We start from the raw sequence: 15,586 nt of genomic DNA, 5'->3' as shown, positions 1-15,586 counted from the left end.
ATATGATATATGTATGATAATATATTAAGCCACAAAAAAATCAGTAAATTTTTTAAAAATCTGAAATTGAAAAGGTCACATTCTCTACAAATAGTATAATACATACCAATTTAATAATAAGTGGTCAAACAAAGATGAAAAAAGCAATCCTTTGGAAATTCAGGAAGGAAATTATTCCAAATAAGTCTTAGACCATAAACGAAATCAAAACTATAATTATAGACCCTTTACAAAAGAAGGATATGAAATAATAAAACTAATGGGATGCATACAAAGATAAACTCAAAAACAAATTCATTATTTAAAATTTTTCAATATTTAAAAAAGAAAGCCTAATGGTAAATGAACTAAGTATTCCACTCAATAAGTTAGAAAATTTAAAAAAAAAGAGAGAGAGAAAGCAATCTATAGATTCAATGCAATCCCTATCAAGCTACCAACGGTATTCTTCACAGAACTAGAACAAATAATTTCACAATTTGTATGGAAATACAAAAAACCTTGAATAGCCAAAGCAATCTTGAGAAAGAAGAATGGAACTGGAGGAATCAACCTGCCTGACTTCAGGCTCTACTACAAAGCCACAGTCATCAAGACAGTATGGTACTGGCACAAAGACAGAAATATAGATCATTGGAACAAAATAGAAGCCCAGAGATAAATCCACGTACCTATGGATACCTCATCTTTGACAAAGGAGGCAAGAATATACAATGGAAAAAAGACAACCTCTTTAACAAGTGGTGCTGGGAAAACTGGTCAACCACTTGTAAAAGAATGAAACTAGAACACTTTCTAACACCATACACAAAAATAAACTCAAAATGGATTAAAGATCTAAATGTAAGACCAGAAACTATAAAACTCCTAGAGGAGAACATAGGCAAAACACTCTCCGACATAAATCACAGCAAGATCCTCTATGACCCACCTCTCAGAATATTGGAAATAAAAGCAAAAATAAACAAATGGGACCTAATGAAACTTAAAAGCTTTTGCACAACAAAGGAAACTATAAGCAAGGTGAAAAGACAGCCCTCAGATTGGGAGAAAATAATAGCAAATGAAGAAACAAACAAAGGACTAATCTCAAAAATATACAAGCAACTCCTGCAGCTCAATTCCAGAAAAATAAATGACCCAATCAAAAAATGGGCCAAAGATCTAAACAGACATTTCTCCAAAGAAGACATACAGATGGCTAACAAACACATGAAAAGATGCTCAACATCACTCATTATCAGAGAAATGCAAATCAAAACCTCAATAAGGTACCATTACACGCCAGTCAGGATGACTGCTATCCAAAAGTCTCCAAGCAATAAATGCTGGAGAGGGTGTGGAGAAAAGGGAACCCTCTTACACTGTTGGTGGGAATGCAAACTAGTACAGCCGCTATGGAGAACAGTGTGGAGATTCCTTAAAAAACTGGAAATAGAACTGCCATATGACCCAGCAATCCCACTCCTGGGCATACACACCGAGGAAACCAGATCTGAAAGAGGCACGTGCACCCCAATGTTCATCGCAGCACTGTTTATAATAGCCAGGACATGGAAGCAACCTAGATGCCCATCAGCAGACGAATGGATAAGAAAGCTGTTGGAATATTACTCAGCCATTAAAAAGAATACATTTGAATCAGTTCTAATGAGGTGGATAAAACTGGAGCCCATTATACAGAGTGAAGTAAGCCAGAAAGAGAAACACCAATACAGTATACTAACGCATATATATGGAATTTAGAAAGATGGTAACGATAACCCTATATGCAAGACAGAAAAAGAGACACAGATGTATAGAAGAGACTTTTGGACTCTATCGGAGAAGGCATGGGGGGGATGATCTGAGAGAACAGCATCGAAACATGTATATTATCAAGTGTGAAACAGATCGACAGTCCAGGTTGGATGCATGAGACAAGTGCTTGGGGCTGGTGCACTGGGATGACCCAGAGAGATGGGATGGGGAGGGAGGGAGGTGGGGGGGGGCATTCAGGATGGGGAACACATGTAAATCCATGGCTGATCCATGTCAATGTATGGCAAAAACCACTACAATATTGTAAAGTAATTAGCCTCCAACTAATAAAAATAAATGGGAAAAAATAAAAATGAAAAAAATAAATTTAAAAAATGAGAAAGGAAATAAGGATAAAAGCAGAAATTAAAGAATTAGGAAATAAAAAATTATTAGAGCTGTAAATGAGTCAAGTTATATCTCTGGAGAAAAAAATAATACAAAAATGCACTACTGCTGCTGCTAAGTCACTTCAGTCGTGTCCGACTCTGTGTGACCCCACCGATGGCAGCTCACCAGGCTCCGCAATCCCTGGGATTCTCTAGGCAAGAACACTGGAGTGGGTCGCCATTTCCTTCTCCAATGTATGAAAGTGAATAGTGAAAGTGAAGTCGCTCAGTCGTGTCCAACTCTTAGCGACCCCATGGACTGCAGCCTACCAGGCTCCTCTGTCCATGGGATTTTCCAGGCAAGAGTACTGGAGTGGGGTGCCATCGCCTTCTCCAACAAAAATGCACTAGGAAATTCTAATTAAGAAATGCACACATATAAGCACACATTAATGCATTTGGAATGAAAAAGGGGATAGAAATACAGATTGAATATAATTTTTTATTATAAAAGACCTCCATTTCCCATAATACGGAAGGTTACATTGCTTAGACCAACTCTCCCAGCTGGAGGGAAGAGCAATTTAAAATGGTGAATTTCCAAGCCAAAATCTAAATAGTGAAGGGACCCCGGAAATATTAGCAGAGCACTTGAACTGCTTTTGCCTAAGAACATTTCCTAAACCAGGCGAATGTTGGCTTTAGTAGCTTTGAAGAGTGTAAAAAACAGAAACGAAAGCCCAGGGTCTACCCAAGGTGAAGATCTAAGATGAGATCCTTCCTTCTTAAAGCCAAGATACCAAAAGAAGGATGAATCGGCGATGAACATACCCAACTTCTTTTTTTTTTAATTTTCTTTTTAACACCAAAAACATTTCATACTGGGGTATATAGCCAATTAACAATGTTGTTATAGCTTCAGGCAAACAGTGAAGGGACTCAGCCATACGTACACAAGTAGGTTGCCTTGGTTTGGAGCAGAGCAGGGGTGGGAAATAAAAACTGTTTCTGTAAAGTTGTAACCATAAGAATGCTTCATATCAACGCTGATGGATCACAAAAACACAATATTTAGTGAAAGAATCTAGATATAAAATACTTTATGTTATATGATTCCATTTCTATGAAGTTTAAAAAAAAACTATAGTACTTATGGATATTATCAATACTTGAGTGTGAAAACTAAGGGAAAAAAGTAGAAAAGTGATTTTTTTAAAAGTCAGTACAGTCTGCCCTCCATACCCTCCATATGGATTCCCAATCCTTGGATTCAACCACTAACAGGTCAAAAATATTTGGGAAAAAAATATTCCAGAAAGTTTCAAAAAGTAAAACTTGAACTTGCCATGCAACTATTTATATAGCATTTATATTGTATTAGGTATTATAAGTAACCAAGAGATAATTTGAAATACACAGGAGAACGTGTGTAGGTTTACAAGTTAGCCTTAATGAGGTTAACGTTAGGTTTTTGGAAATCATCACAGCACATGTATCACTGGTAAATGTCTTGAGAGTGAAGGATACCTTGAGCACACAGGTTCTGACCCAAAGGAGGTAGTAACAGGGGTCTGCACACCCCCCTTTTGTGAGGAGTAAGGCAGTGGTCCCAAGAAACCATTCCTTCACAAGAGGGCTGGAAGCAAGCATGAGGACTGTTTGAACGTACTTAGTAGTATCTGATGAGGAATAAAAGGCTTCCCAGTGGTAAAGAGTCCGCCTGCAAATGGAAGAGATGAAAGAGACGTGGGTTCGATTCCTGGGTGGGGAAGATCCCCTGGAGGAGGAAATGGCAACCCATGCCAGTGTTCTCGCCTAAAAAATTCCATGGACAGAGGAGCCTGGTGGGTTACAGTCCACGGGGTTACAAAGAGTCGGACACACTGAGCACGCGAACACACACAAAAGGGACCCAAACCCCTGGATTGGTCCCCTACTTCCTGGTGTCAAAACACTTCCACTCACTAGGATGAGATTCTACAGATGGAATAAACTCTCACTAAAGAAGGGGAGCAGTTGATAAGTTTGACAAGCTTCTTCCATAAAAACTTGACTAAGGAAGTTAAATAAAACAAATTGACAAACATTAAGAACTTTTCTTTATAACAGCAAAACTACTTACAAGGCATGATAAAAAAAATAACTGGTTCACAATATGAACAAAAATTTGTAAATAGGAAAGACACCATCACAAATAAATGAGAAAAGTTACATAATCAATGGTCTAGGGAGAATTGGATATTTAGGCAGGGAAGAAACAGCGAGGAAGTATGTGAAGCTGAGACGGTCACTGCTCCTCCACTTTGAGATACATAATACAGAGAAGACAGCAGATCTGAGAGTTTTCTGCCTCAGTTAGTAACTCTCCCAGTACTGATTCCTAGGTCTACATCTATCTAATGTATTTATTTAGAAGCTGGAAAGAAATAGAGGCTTCCCAGGTGGCATTCGTGGAAATGAACCTTCCTGCCAATGTAAGAGATGTAAGAGATGCAGGTTCCATCCCTAGGTGGGGAAGATCCGCTGGAGGAGGGCACGGCAACCCACTCCAGTATGCTTGCTTGGAGAATCCCATGGACAGAGGAGCCTGGCGGGCTAAGGTCCATAGGGTCACAAAGAGTCCGACATGACAGAAGCAATTTAGCACACACACACACACAGGTTTAAAGGAATATATAATGTTAGCAGCAGCTATCTCCCAGTTTCTTAATGTTTTCACTTAACCTACAAAGAGCACTTCTTTTACTTTTCTGAATGAAAAGTAACTTCCAATTATGATAGCAGAGATGTACTTTGCTTTGGGGCCTCAAGAAGATGATGTAGCTTTGTTTCTCCCCGCCCCTCCCTGCTAAGGACAACTATAAACCCTGGACACACGTCAAGACACAGCCAAGGGAGAACTTGGAAGTGTTAAGAGGAGATGAACAGATTTAAGATCTAGGAAAGTAATACATCTAGCACCTTTACCCAGTTTTTGTTTGGTTTTTCATTTTTAAATGAATTTTTATTGGAGTATAGTTGATTTACAATGTGTTCTGCTGTAACAGCAAAGTGAATCTGTTACACATAGACACATAGCCACTCTTTTCTAGATTCTGTTCCCATACAGGCCATTACAGAGTACTGAGGAGCTTTCCCTGTGCTATGAAGCAGGTTCTCATTAGTTAGCTATTTTATACATAGCAGTGTGTATATGTCGATCCCTATCTCCCAGTTTATCCCCACCCCTGCCTTTCCCCTTCGGAACCATAAGTTTGTTTCTACATCTGTGACTCTATTTCTGCTTTGTAAATAGGTTCATTTGTACCAATTTTTAGATTCCACATATAAGCGATATCACATGATATTTGTTTTGTTTTAAATCAAGTCTGTTTCTAAGCAGCTCCAAGAGTAGGTAAACAACTTTATTCCAAAGAATTTTTAAGCAAAAAAAACCAAAAACCTAATTTAGGGCTGTCAGTAAATAAAAACATAGGGTGCCTTTGCAGTATTTGTATTTGTTGTTTATCTGAAATTCAATTTAAATAAGCATTCTCTATTTTATCTGGCAACCTAACCTAAACTTAAATGCCTTTTGAATTTCGAGAATTTTGATGGTTATGTTACCACAATTCCTTTTTAGAATAGTAGTTCTTTATTTTGATGGAAGATTATGATCAGCTAGGCGGCTAGATTCTCAGGGGTGGGAATAAGGTATTAGTAATTTTAAAATTGACCCTTCCCCACCCTCTCCACCATCCACCTGTGTCCCAGCCAAGTGATCCTAATGTGCAAAGTTTAGAAAACCTGACCGATGTTTTCAGGTGCTTAAATATGCTCCAGTTTATAGAAAGCTCCATAAAATGGAAAACCAAATTTCCAAAATAATTACCATAATCTAATTTGATGTCTTTAAATACATTAACTGAAGAGTAATATATGTGATATGTCTGACATGGCCACATCATTCTCCAAGCAGCTTATTTTTCACTACATTTCTCTGGAAATTTCAAGCTTTTTTCCCCCTTTTATTCAGGGGAAAAACTGCTAAAGATGATGGTATGAAAGCAAGTAAAACCCTTCCCTAAGCTGAGAGGAAAAGCAATTCAATGTAGTATTTTTAAAATTGTATTTGGTGATGGGCTTTGATTTTAAAGGAGAAGGAAAGAAATTCATAAAAAGCAGATTATATTAAAAGTATGAGCAGTTGCCTTATAGTATAATTCAATATTTATCAAATTCTTTGTGTTTTTCTGCTAAACTTGGAAGGAACAGCTTTGATCTTATGACTAATATTCAACTGTCTACGATAAATATTCTTAGTCCCATTTATGCCAAATTCAAATGTGCTTACTTTGGTTCTTTTCAGTTTCACAAAAAGGAGACAAGACTGAACTGCTGAATGCTTCCTTTTTGATCTTACGTACTATTTCAGCTTGTTGGGATAAATGAGAAACGTCTGCACTCCACTGACTGTGTTAGCCTGTCTTCCTACTGATAAGTGCAGGCAACTACACTGACAAAAGGATCAAAAGTTGTGGGTTCAATTGCTCCTTCCTTTTCTAGTCTATTCGACAGTTCTTGGGAATATCAGCCAATTTTGTTGAAAATGATTTATTATAAACCTTGAAATAACCATTTCCTGCCTCACATCCCAAATCATTATTTTCCTCACTAGGGATAGTTGATGAGGTATCTTCCAAATATCTTATGATTATCGATTAATGCAAATTGCTGATCAGAAAGAGAACTTACCCTAAAGCCAGTGGTCTCAGGGAGAAAGCCTGGGGCCACCCTGATGGGCAGCTACTAGGCCTTGCAGACTTGATGTATGATCTCTCTTGTAAACACTCAGGTTAAACATACTTCTACAGATTGACCAGAATGCCAATGTATTGATCAGTTATAAAAATGTAACATAGACTTGTCAACAATTCTCTCTACAGACCAATTTCCATTTGAGTCCAAATTTCAATCACAAGAGGAAGATGATATTAATGGCTGGTGTCACTGATCTATACAACTTGATATAGCAGCTCCATTTGGGGGCGTTTATCTTCAACATAGCTATTCTCTAGTTTTGACTAATATATGCCTTTTTTTTAAAATGTATGATTTAACATGCAGTCAGGTTACAGCCAGGTGTTGTCAGGCAAGGGCATATTTCTTATCCCCATGGTGATCTTGCATTATTGATGAAATGAGGCTTTATAAGCTTTTTTGTTTAAAATTTTTCTATGGACCATTTTTAAAGTCTTTATAGAATCTGTTATAATATTTCTGTCTTATGTTTTGGTTTTTTGCCTGCAAGGCATATGGGACCTTAGCTCTCTGACCAGGCATCAAACTCACACCCCCTGCATTAGAAAGCAAAGTCCTAACCACTGGGCCACCAGGGAAGTTCCATGTTTTTTTTAAACAGATTACTCCAGAGTTCAGTTATATTTTTCTCCTTTCATATTCTGAGGAGCATATCAACTTTAAGTTTCATGAGAACAGAAATCTTGTCTATCCCATCCACAACTCTACACCAGAGCCCAAAACAGTGCCTAGAACATAGCAAACACTAAAAGCAACAATGACAATAATAATACTTGAAAGAACAAAGGCTGTTGTCTCTTAGGTGTTCCTATACCACACAAATGTTATTAGAAAAAAGAATGTATATATATATAGTACCCGTGGATTATTCTGCTTTTTGAGGATCTCAAAGAGAATAATTCACACAGCACTTGCCCTCGACCCATCAATTTAAATTAGATCTCCCTTCCTCCACCTGCCACTTTATGATTCTCTCTTTCGTTCTTCCTTTCCTTCAGCGCTTACCATAATCAGTAGTTTGCAATTTATATGTTTTTATTTAAGGTCTGAATCATAAGCTCCAGAAGCAAGGGACTGTGTCTGTTTCATATATTGCTTGTATTTATAAACCACCTTTATGCTGTGGGCTTCATGATATTTAATAAAAGTCACCTTGAATTTTGCGAGCCAGATCTATCTTGCTCCTAGGAGGAATCACTAATGACTTGAGGACTTTGGCTATCAGGCTAGTTAGAGGATGAGCTATTTTGGAGGGCAGACAGCCATCCCAACACCCTGAAATCCCACCCCAGGGGGAATTCTTGGTCACAGGCATCATCTGTGATGATCACTGTGGATCATCTGTGTTCCCAGGCTAGCTACAGAAGGAAAGAGCAAGGGAACACTTGAGTTCTTGTTTGTTTTGCAGGTTTGAATGTTAAGATAAATTTATCATTTGGATAGGAATCTAGTTGTGTGCTTAATAATCACTATGTTCCGAAAATGTTTATCTCAACTAGTGCACCAGTTAATGGTTCACTTCTGCCCTATTAGATTTTATATATTTAAATGCTATTTACCTCTAATTCTACATTTTTAATTGTGTGTTACGATAGGCAAGTCACAGAAAGAAATCACATGCTTAGAGGTAGTTAAGTAAAACATAGAGGTAGTGATGAAAATGGTAATATAAATAGAACCACAGTAGCATAAATGTAAACAGTGAACAGGAGTCCAATGCAAACAGCAAATGTGAGGCCATATATGTTAGAACAAGTGAATCTTGATGAATAAGTGAAAATTGGATTTTATCAGACCAGCAATCAATTTGCCTCTGGTTTCTATTGCATTGTCTGTTACAAAACTTTGTTAAAGAATGGCAAGAAGCCACAGGGGCTTTTGCATTGCTTTCAAAGTATCGTGACCTTTCTGATAAACCAATTGAGTTTTTCTTGAACAAGCACAAAATAATGCTTTCTAATATGAAATTGATAAATTTTTGTCATTTAAAGGTGGAGAAGAGACCAAAGCTAAAGAAGCATTCATCAAAGTTGTACACCAAACAAAACAAAACATATGAACAAACCAAAAATATAGAAACTACATACTGCTGAAAAGTTTACAAATCCAACTATAAGGCTAATGATAATTACCATGCTCAGGAAGAAACTTTAATTAGCCACTGGGAATTTCATAATCCGAGTGGACTGTTGTACATCATATAATATTAATGCCATTCAGCATAGAAGGGCCATGTCTGTCATGAGCGCTTTCTGGCAGACACTTGGCTTACATTTGGAAAGAATCAAAGATGTGCAGAGTATCAATCAGTGCTTGGCAGAAATGTGCAGAAATAAATGAAAGGGAAGTGCTCAATGACCTACTGGTTAGTTCATTGCTCCACCCCCACACTAGAGATTTTTCATGTAGTTGGCAATTATTTTGTGAGCCATGATGTAAACTGGAAAGATACTGCCAAGGTTGGTTATGAATTTAAGGAGGAAGTGTTTACTTGTTTGGATAAAATGGTTGTGTTTTTAGCCCTTGCTTCATCTCCAGAACGTAGTTGATGAAAGTAGTTAATATATTTAAACTGTGGTCACTGAGTGTTTATCTTTTAAGCATGCTTTGTGAAGAAATTGGCAGTAAGTACAAGCCTTCTTTTCCACATAGAAGTAAACTGTTTATCGAGATGAAAGTGTTTAAACAAGCTCTTAAAATCATGGATGAGATAAAAGCATTTCTCCATGACACTAGTAATGCCATTTTTTAAAAGTAGTTTTTTCAAGTAGCATATTTCAATGATATATTCTATTTTTTAACAGCCTTAGTCTATCACATCAGAGTATACATTTTTATCATATAAAATATTGTGGCCTTCAGGATTTCTTAAAAGGATCAAATTATGGTATAAATATCTTAAGTTTGATTTTAACATGTGATTTTTTTTCACTCATTGGAGAAATTTAAGACATTATGGGATGTGCTTGTATGTCATATCCCTGAAAATAAAATAAATAAAAGAAACTAATGCAAATGCCGTCCTGAAATCTGGAGAAACACTTTCCAGAGCCAAATGAAATCAAAGTGGAGACCTACTCCATTTATTGTCATCTTGCCATTCCCTTCTCCAGAACACTGAATTTGCGACAGAGAACATTCTGGATATTACGTGTGGCAATTTTTTTAATCCTAAATTTTTTCTTATCCTAAAAATTAAAAAAAAATTTTTATCCTAATAACTGACTTACTGCTGAGAGAGAAACCAGGATATATACTTTCTGGGTATATGTTTGAGACAGATTTAGGAGTATCAGAGGTCATGAAAAATTTTACTAATTCTGATGGCCAGTAATTATGGTTAGATTTTCTATTTCAGTCAAAATAGAGTAAGAAAAAAATCTGGAGAGTTCCCTGGTGGGCTAGTGGTTAGGATTGCTTTCATTGCCATGGCCCAGGTTCAGTCCCTGGTGAGGGAACTGAGCCCGTACAATCCTCCTGGTGTGGCAAAAAAAAAAAAAGAATCTGACCGGATGTGTGCCTCTGGTGCTCCCTCTTTTAGTGGGTTAAAGAAATCTTGGTGAAAGATTATGAACAGTATTGTCCCTTTCACTGATATAAAATAATAATTATTATCATTCATAGAAAACTATTTTATTTCAGATGAACCTTGCAGATACTATGCAAAGTGAAATAAGGGCAGACACAGAAGGACAAATATTAATGATTCTATTTATACAAAGTATAAGAATAATTTGTAGAGACTGAAAGTAAAATAAAAGTTACCAGGGGTGTGGGGGTGGGAGGAGGGAAGTGGGGCATTAGTGTCTTATGGGTACAGATACAGGTACCGGTATCTATTTGGGATGATCAAAAATTTCTAGAAATGGATGGTGATGATAACTGCATAACAATGTGAATATACCTAATGCCACTGAACTGTTACACTCAAAAATGGTTAAAATGGTAAATATTATATCTATTTTACCACAGTGAAAAATGATATTTTATTGCCATTTTAGAACTGTGACAAAAATTAATTTTAACATATACCCCACGTGGTTAGTCTTATGTAAGCCAAACACCCAACAAGCACCTGGGTACACTGGAAGCCAGCTCTGGAAATTCTCATCACGTTCTGTTGAAACATCAGTTTCTACAGACCAAAGGATATGAGAACAGATTGGCAAAAGCCAAGAGGAGGTCTTGAAGAATGATGGCTGGAGGTGAAAGTCGGAGCCCCTTGCGGTTGGCTGTGGAGAGTCCACTCTCCTCTAGAGTCTGGAAAGAAATTAAATGTTTGGTGTGTTTCTCACCAAGGAGAATTCTGTTCAGTGTCAGGCAACAGAACACACTGGTGGCTCTTTGTTTGGCAGTTGTATTTATTTTGCACTTCATAATTTTTTTAATTTCTATTTTACTTTTGGTTGCACCTCGTAGCGTATGGGCTGGACTGCCAGGGAAGTCCCTTACTTGCACTTTAACTCTTTTAGGCATGTTCAACTGGAAACCTTTGGCTACGGAATTTCTTCTTTAGGCAACTGCAGTAATTGAAACAAGAGGCCTTTGGGGCTTAAAACAAAGAGGAGCATCTCCTTGGCTTTAACTGGAAGACAGGCTCCTCAAGTAACCCATGGAATGCTAATAAGGGTTTTATGAGGAAAGCTATCTATGGTCCAGTAAGTAGTAGTTGCTGCAGGTTTCTCCACTGCAGAACTTTCCAGAGTGTTTTTTGAATCAGTAAAAGAGTGTGCGTGCAAGCTAAGTCGCTTTAGTTGTGTCCGACTCTGTGCAACCCCACGGACTATAGCCTGCCAGGCTCCTCTGTCCATGGGATTCTCCAGGCAAGAATAATACTGGAGTGGGTTGCCATGCCCTCCTCCAGAGGATCTTCCAGGTGCAGGGATCGAACCTGCATCTCCTGCATCGCAGGAGGATTCTTTACAGCTGAGCCACTGGGGAAGCCCCAATAAAAGTTAGCCCTTTCTTTTAATTTAAAACAATTTTAATACAAGTTTTAAAGGTTACTTTTCACTTACGCTTATTGCAAAGTATTAGCTCTATTCTCCATATTGTGGAGAATAGAACCTGTCTTACACCCAATAGTGTAAGTTAGTCCTTTCTTAAATCTTGCTGATATTGTAGTAGGTCTTAAAGTTGAACTCCTTTGTACTTTTTACAGAGTGTTTTGTGGCATGTGTGTTCTGGGGAGCACATCCTGGGGAAGATTGGCCCTAAGGAATTGTGATGCTGTGATAAGAAATATTTATTCGGCTTTCCCCTCCATTTCTGACACAGAACACTTAAAACTCTTCATATTTTCTAACTGATAAGAATGATAAAGGTATCTTTTTTAGTTGATTGACAATATTATGTTAGTTTCAGGTGGATAGCATAATGATTCAATATTTTTGCAAATTATATTCCATTATAGGTTATAAGACAATGGGTATAATTCCCTGTGCTATACAGTGTATACTTATCTATTTTGTATATAGTAGTTTGTCCCTTTTCAGTTCAGTTCAGTTCACTAAGCATAATATTCTGTGGGTCCATCCATGTTGCTTCAAATAGCAGTATATCATTCTTTCAAGCTCATCCCTTGACTTCTGGGGAGGGGAGAGGGACTGGAAATTGAATCAATTGTCAATGGCCAATGATTTAATCAACCGTGCCTATGTGATGGGGCTTCCCTGGTGGCTCACATGGTAAAAAATCTGCCTGCAATGTGGGAGACCCAGGTTCGATCCCTGGGTCAGGAAGATCCCCTGGAGAAGGGAATGGCTACCCATTCCAGTATTCTTGCCTGGAGAATCCCATGGACAGAGAAGTCTGGCAGGCTACGGTCCATGGGGTTGCAAAGAGTCAGACACGACTGAGCAATTAAGCACACACACATGCTTATGTAAACAGTTGTGTGTGGTATGTATGCGTCTGTGATGTGTTTGTGTATGTGTGTATGCATATGTTGGGGTGAGAGCTAGTCTTGAGGAACTGAGCCCTTAACCTGTGGGGTTCTTGGTAGGTAAGTGTCAGAAATGATTTAAATTGCAATACACCCAGCTGGTGTCAGAGAAATTCTTGGTGATGAGGGCAAAACCCACACGTTGGAATTTGTCTCAGAATTAAGAAAATAATTTATACTGTTATTTCTTTGCTTCTCACTCATGTCTTATATGATCACTGCAGGTTATCTATCAGTGGCTCAGTTGCTCTCAAATGATCTTAACACTTTTTGTGATATAATATGTTTAAAGTAATATTCATTGTTTCTTTCTTATTAGAAAAAGCAATGCAATCTTATTGAAGAAAAATTGCAAAACACAGATCAGTAAAAAGAGTAAATAAAACACCTATCTACGGGTAATCAGACTTTATTTTCTTGGGCTCCAGAATCACTGCAGATGGTGACTGTAGTCATGAAATTAAAAGACGCTTCTTCTTGGAAGAAAAGCTATGACCAACCTAGACAGCATATTAAAAAGCAGAGACATTACTTTGCCAACAAAGGTCTATTTAGTCAATGTTATGGTTTTTCCAGTAGTCGTGTATGGATGTGAGAGTTGGACCATAAAGAAAGCTGAGCATCGAAGAATTAATGCTTTTGAACTGTGGTGTTGGAGAAGACTCTTCAGAGTCCCTTGGACTGCAAGGAGATCCAACCAGTCCATCCTAAAGGAGATCAGTCCTGGGTGTTCATTGGAAGGACTGATGCTGAAGCTGAAACTCCAATACTTTGGCCACCTGATGCGAAGACCTGACTCATTGGAAAAGACCCTGATGCTAGGAAAGATTGAAGGCAGGAGAAGAAAGGGACGACAGAGGATGAGATGGTTGGATGGCACCACTGACTCGATAGACATGAGTCTGAGTAAGCTCTGAGAGTTGGTGATGGACAGGGAAGCCTGGCATGCTGCAGTCCATGGGGTCACAAAGAGTCAGACATGACTGAGCGACTGAACTGAGGGGCAATCATTGTTAACAACTGTTAGTTATCAATTCAGCTCTCTTTTTATTATAAATATATACACATTTATTTACTACAAACAGACCATCCAGTATACAGTTTTAAGAATCTGATTTTTAAATTAACAGTCTACCACAAACTTGTCCCCATTGCAACAGATATTCATCCACAGTATAATTTTTGTTGTTCAGTCGCTAAGTCATGTCTGACTCTTTGAGACCCCAGGAACTGCAGCATGCCAGGCTTCCCTGTCATTCACTATCTTCCTGGAGTTTGCTCAAACTCATATCCATTGAGTCAGTGATGCCATCCAATCATCTCATCCTCTGACACCCTTTCTCTTGCCCTCAATCTTTCCCAGCATCAGGGTCTTTTCCAATTAGTCAGTTCTTCGCATCAGGTGGCCAAAGTATTGGAGCTTCAGCATCAGCATCAGTCCTTCCAATGAATAATCAGGGTACATTTCCTTTAGGAGTGACTGGTATAATTTTTAGAGGCTAAAAAATTCCATATTTACAAATATATATGCATAGTAATAAAATGCATTTCTGAACTATTGGCACAGACTTTGTAGTTTTAGGAAATATGTAAATGCCTTTATTTATTTTATCTCTTCTGTCTTGCACTTTAATGCAGTTATAAAGAAAGGATTTAGTCCATGTGGCCTAATCCCCCCACAGCTGCATTTTGGCTATTTGGATATACCCACAGCTGATCAAGGTTATGTGTGTTACTATTTTTGCCTATACTATAGTTCTCAGATGAATTGTGGAAAGGGACCTCAGTTTCTAGAGACACCTGTTAGTAGTTCACATGTATTTATTTATGCATTAATAGTCATCTTATTGTGTGACCAGACTATAAATGGTAGTTAGCAACTGAAACACAAAGTTCTTTATGGAAAATGGGAAAAATCCAAAATTTTTTCCAGGAAAGGAATTCGGCTTTTGAACTGAGATCTGTGGAGGGACACCAGCACTTTTCCAAAGGTGATGCTACCTAAGTATTTCCACATGCCACCCAAAGCCTATTTGTAATTATGTGTGTATTTCAAAGGCCCTCCGAGATCAAAAGGGATTGAGGACTGCATTCCCCTGGCGAACCTCGGTTTCCCAGGAAGGAAAGAATGTGTCGGTGAAATGAGCCATTTCTCTCTTGACTGTTTTCAGTGACCCCAGTGAGGCTCCTTCCCTTGTCAGTTACGCTTCCTTTTTCCTCACTGACTCAACACTACCCACAGAAATCATGGCAGACTCACGCTTCCTGTGAGTTCAGCTGAGTTCCCACGCTGTCCTTGGTGAGAAGGACTGCTTCAGTGGTGAAAGAACAAGTTCCCTGCAATCTGAAGCCCAAAGTAGAAATTAAAATTGTGAACAGGATATTTTGACATTAAATTAAATAAAAAATGGAAGAGTATGTCCTTATTTTTAAAAAATATGGGCAATTGATTCACTTGGATTATATTACTATTTCTAAATCATAAGCATCTCTAATCACATACCAGAATAAGTACAAACTGATAAACAAAATATTAAAGATCACTCACTTCAAGAAACAGAGCTAGTCTAATTCTAAAATCTATTTTAGTTTTTTTATTACATATAACTTTCCCAAATCATGCAGCCATTTCTAAATATATTTCTGTGAAATTAGAAAATAGATCTTGTGGTTCCCCCAAAGAGGGCTTTTGTTACCAATAAATGAACTACAC

General features: G+C 37.9%; 1 protein-coding gene across 1 annotated transcript in view; it reads right to left on the bottom strand.

Annotated features, from left to right (window-relative positions):
- Positions 1 to 15,217, bottom strand: part of MMAA (metabolism of cobalamin associated A) — a 53,318-nt gene extending 38,101 nt beyond the window's left edge. The window contains exon 1 of the mRNA XM_043902540.1: positions 15,134 to 15,217. The gene's annotated coding sequence lies outside the window, so the exon portion shown is untranslated. The remainder of the gene's footprint in view (positions 1 to 15,133) is intronic.
- Between the last annotated feature and the right edge of the window lie 369 nt (positions 15,218 to 15,586).

This window comes from Cervus elaphus, chromosome 5 (assembly GCF_910594005.1).
Source record: "Cervus elaphus chromosome 5, mCerEla1.1, whole genome shotgun sequence".
In the NCBI taxonomy this organism is placed as follows: Eukaryota; Metazoa; Chordata; class Mammalia; order Artiodactyla; family Cervidae; genus Cervus; species Cervus elaphus.
This window is presented reverse-complemented; position numbering and strand designations above follow the sequence as displayed.